This window comes from Helianthus annuus, chromosome 10, assembly GCF_002127325.2.
Source record: "Helianthus annuus cultivar XRQ/B chromosome 10, HanXRQr2.0-SUNRISE, whole genome shotgun sequence".
NCBI classification, from domain to species: Eukaryota; Viridiplantae; Streptophyta; class Magnoliopsida; order Asterales; family Asteraceae; genus Helianthus; species Helianthus annuus.
In genome coordinates, this window is record NC_035442.2 from 1,935,254 (window position 1) to 1,940,749 (window position 5,496).

Below are 5,496 nucleotides of genomic sequence, written 5' to 3' on the forward strand. Positions count from 1 at the left end.
GCGAAACCTTCACAGCTGTCCTCACGAGTTTCCTCTAGAATTAAATTTCGGGACGAAATTTCCTAAAGTAGGGGAGACTGTGACACCTGTGTCACTTCAACCATCAAACAAATGCCAAACCAAGGAAATATTGTATTTCATACTTGGGATTTGTATAAATATGTGTATGCTTTGCACATATCAATTCTTGTTCAATTTCATACTCTACAACGCTTTCTGGAGAATTATACGCAAACTGGTGCATAAACGTACTCAGTTTAATGCGACAAATACTCCGGGAGACCATCATACACTTAACATACCTTAAATAACCTTTACATAACTTAGAAATAAGTTTTGAAGGCATTGGTATGGCAAAAACAAGTTAATTCGCTTACAGGGACTAAACTTGACAAACTGCGAAAGTATGCCAATTTGAACTGTAACGAACATTCCGGAACATGTCCATAAGTTAAACATACCATATATATCCTTTACATAGCTTAGAAATAGGCTTTGAGGGGTTTGGTATGCTAAAACAAACTTTTGGATCATTCAGGGGCTAAAAGTGTCAAAAAGTGCACAAGTTTGCACTTTCGCGCATAACCTACGTTCTGAATACATCCGGACATCCGAAAATTTATGTAAGCATTATAATATTATGCCTTAGTGTTTGGCATGAGAAAAATCCATTCGTCGCGTCATTTGGATCATCTTTCGCGCTTATGCGCATTCCGTCGTAATTAAGCGAACATCGCGATCGTACGGCCAAACGAACCGACATCCGGAATATTTTTGAGCATATTTCAAGTCCCCTACACTTTAACTTCATCTTAGAGCCTTGAAATGAGGTTAACGGGGCTTAAACGTGCCAAAAATGGGCCAAAATACGTGTTTCTGAAGTGCAGGGACCAAAATTGAAAATTCTGGTCTGGGAACCTTAGGCGGGGCGCGTAAGGATTTGCCAAATCCTTAGGCGGGCCGCGTGAACATGTCTGACAGAAAGATTTTGCATTTAATGCAGAATCTGGCCTTTCGTTCGATCAAGGGGCGATGCCTTTTCACCCAATGAAGAGCCAAGGGTCAAGTTCACTGAACTTATCCACTGGACACATGTACGCACGAGATCAAGGCACGATATTCGATAAAACGATCCTAACGGTTCCACTTTTCCTATAAATACCCCCCCCTTTTGTGTAAAAATCACAAAATCAGATCTTAAAGCTCTAAGTTGAAACCATTGTTTCATACCTGAGCTATTTGGTCTTGATTAGCACTCGGGGACCCTTCGTAAGTCTTCTTTCGCTCTTTTATTCGCTTTTCGAGTCCGAAAGTCAACGTTTTGTTGACTTTCTGCATTGACCAGCTTATGGTCGATGCGAAGTTCATGGAACTTCATAACGTGAGCGTGATCACGATGGTTATAGTCCGTAGTGACTATACCTACTGATCACCACGTTAACTAGGCCCAGTGACGAGTCGTAGTTTCGGCCAAAATGCGCATTCTTGCGTATTTTGTAACCAAACTACTCGTGGGCATCAAAGCCGTTTGTTTTGATGCCAAACCTGTTTCTAAACTTAGTTAAGCATGTTCTAACATGCTTAGCTCGTCACTTTTAGTTTAGTGCTTATATAGGGTCGTAAGGTAAGCAATTTAAACCATCGCTTATACTTTCGAACCCGACCCATTTGGTCGGTCATTAGGACCCGACCAAACACATTAGGTGACCATAGCTATAACCTTCCGAGGTTATACCGTGTGGTCGCAATGTTAGGCGTCCCGAACGCGTTCTACGCGAACGACGCGTTAGGGTAGCATAAGCTACCTAAACGGGTCGTGATGGACCGTAAGCACTTAGATTAGGTTTCATTTTACTATGTAGGCTTTGCTAAGCCATATCACACGAGTCTCCATACTCGTTTGGTTTACGAACCCGCGTACTGTCCGATCCTTCCGATTTGGTCCGGTATATTAACATAGCTACCTATTAGGTGCCGTTTGATATCCCGTGATCTTTAGCATTATCTGGTTGTTATACAAGGAACTCAAAGCAATCTCAGGTGAGTACATTGAACCCCTCTTTTACTGTTTTCCAAACTGTTTTGGGGTGAAGCATGTGTACCTATCTGTTATTTTCATGATTTCAAAGTATAATTGATTATACATGTTAGTATTTATCTTTTGACAAACTAAATGACTATCTATGGTTTAAACACTGATTTCTCAAAGATTACAAAAGTAATTGTTGGAATAGTACTTATTTTCTTCACCAGACCGATTGGTAGTATGATATAGCGCTATAGGACTAGACACCCCATTCCTGTTGTCATGGAATGTCTGAAACCAATTTGTTTCTCCATCCAAATAGGGATTTCCTTTGTGGTATCCTTATAGTCTCAAAGGTGTAGTTTGATGCACCAGGTCTGAATGAATTCTTAAATCGCACCTTTAAGGTATATTTTGATATACTCCCAAAAAGTATAGTTTGATATACTCTCATGTGTGGTGTTGTACAGAACCAACATATATTTTGTAATCATCCAAAGCATATTGTGATATGTTACTTACATAACTAAAACATAGTTTAATATGTTATTTATCACATCCAAAGCATATACTGATATGTTAGTTACAAAACTAAAACATGGTTTAATATGTTATTTATAAATCCAAGGTATACTTGTAATATACTACTGAAAACTATTATTTTGAACAACTAAAGTATATTTAATATACTATCTATCAAACGATTTGGTTTTGGTTAGTGTTTAGATAACGGAACGAGTGTAATGTGATGAAAACATGGTAGATACGCCGCTGGTACTTCTTATATATAAGTGTTTTCATTGCACTACATACCGTGGCGTTATTTAGTACACTTGGGTTAACAATATTGGAACTGAAATATATTTTAATATATTACTTATTCAACTTTCTTAAAACCAAGGTATATTTTATATATACCATAAACGTTTTATTAAAACATTGTTTTTCAAACAACTTAACTTATATAAACTCATTTTACATGGTTATTCAGTTAACCATACATTATTCTCTTATTTATACATATCATCTGATCCTATCGTTTTTCAAATGATTTACAAGACAAAGCAAATTTACAGAGTTCATGACTAAACATTTTCTCAAACATAAGTCATGAACTCCGTTTTCACAAAACCTATGTATCTCACAGGCATTTTTATGCTGACGTACCTATTTTTACACATGTTTCAGGTGCTGTCTTGAGATGATTGTTGATACATGCTACATTTAGGATGGACTCGTGCCTTAGCAACTTTAAAACTTGGAAGATCGTAGTTGTACTTATGTGATTGTAATAGAACAACGAGTTCATTTAATCAATAAAACAATATTCAAATTTCCATGTGTTATGAAACAATGATTCTGTTACAACACTCCCCGACGTTTCCGCCACGTTTTGTTGTTACACGTGGTCGGGGTGTGACAGCAGGTTATACCTCCTGCAGGGACAGCTGCGAGTGCCTCAGCCACTCGTTCATTGATCAAAGCCGTCAACTGGGCTTGAGTCAGGTTGATACCACCACGTCCGTTCATGATCTTCACAACGAAGCAACGTAAGTGAGAAAAGTGTCACGAAAGTGCGTAGGCGTGCGACGACAAAAGAGAGTAAGCACACAAGGCTCAAATAGCAGTTATCACGTTAACTAATGCACTATGTGAACTATCTAACAGACAATATAACATAAATCATACCACCTATTGTGTCGAGTCTTGCACGAGGAGTGAAGCGTCGTTGTGGATCGTTGAGCACTGTACAGGTTATAGTCAGGTTTTGTCAAAAAGCTTTTCCCTTTTTAAAACCAAGTTCACTATAACCAATGGCTCTGATACCAATCTGTCACACCCCCAAAATCCACCATGCGGAGTATCACCGCTTGGAGGCGTGACACGACCAGGATCGAGCCACCAATCATATTGAACAACGTAATTAAGTAAATAAAACTACCCACAATACAATTGGTGACCAAAAGAAAGTAACCAACTTTAAGTTAGCAGCGGAAGCATAAAACGTAAAACCATAAGTTCAATAAGTTCATAAAGTTCAAGTGTTAAGCACGGAACATAACATTCCACATCCCACAACGATCTCCTCCTCGTGCAAGCTCCATAAGCATCTAACGACCTGTAAGGCATGTAACAATGAGTCAACAACAAAGTTGAGTGAGTTCACAGTTGGTTGTTTAGTTTTAAGTTGTTTACGAAAACATGGTTTGTCTTTTGCTGGCTTACTTGCCGTGGGGGTTACTCCATAGTTGAAAATATGATTAACCAGTTCCTTCTTTATTACCCAAACCATATCCATAATCAGTGGGGGCTTCCCCAAGTGAACCACTAGACGGTTACCATATCGACTACTAACGAAAGTAAGTTGTGCCCTACGTCAATGTCTATCATCATTGACAGTTTGCCATAGTCCATTAGTACACGCCTGTCCGACTGGCACAGTGTGAGGTTTGTTAAACCTAATAGCGCTATTAACTAATGACCCGCTCGCCATTGGCCTCGGCGATTAAGTCGATATAAAATGAAGGACTTAATGATAGAGTTTTGTCTAGTAAGTTTTAAGGTTGTTGTTCTACCCAAGGAGGACGAACGTACGTATTCTACCCAAGGAGAATACGCAGGATTATTATTGGCATCCTACCCATGGAGGATGACGGTACATATCCTACCCAAGAAGGATATGTAGGTTCCGTTTTAATTCTTTAATCCCATTCCCAACCACCGGGAATCCCATGCCTTAGAAAGTGTGTGAACTCACCTTGGTTTGCTCGGTTAGATTAGTTACTCTAATAATCAGAAATCAAGCACGTCCTAATAAGATACATATAACAATCAGTTTCTCGTGCATGCATAACACGTATCCTACGTACAGTTTATCTACTCATTACATCTATCACGTACCACACAATTCTAATGTTAAGTTATATTATTTTACCCTCAAATAATATATAACTATCTCACAAAATAATCAAGTATCCACACAATTCTAATATAAAATATATATTCTAAATATATATTTATCCATTTTACTTGTAAAAGTCAACCTCTGATACTTTGTATTTTGTAACAAAACTCATGGCGAAGTTTATTTTGAAAAAGAAAGTTAAAACGTATTTGTGAACACTTGTTAGAAAAATAGTTTCTAAGTGTTGGGATTTTTAGAAAATTTCGCCAGAGTTTCCTTTGTAAATGGAGGTGTCCATGCTTATTAGCATATCGTTTTCTTTTTGGAAATCATTCAATCAATCAACAACAAGTTACTAAACAACATTGCACTAGTCAAGTGCCAAAACAATGCACTTTACATAACAACATGAACTTGGTTTTTCATAAAAACGTGTAGTAACTTAGTGCGGTGTTTAGTGGGTTTAGTTACCCTCCAAAGTGTGTTTACTTTTGTTATAATCTTACTCTCGGGGTTTTTAGATGTTCACAACTTGTGAACTTATTTTACAAAAATATCTTACACT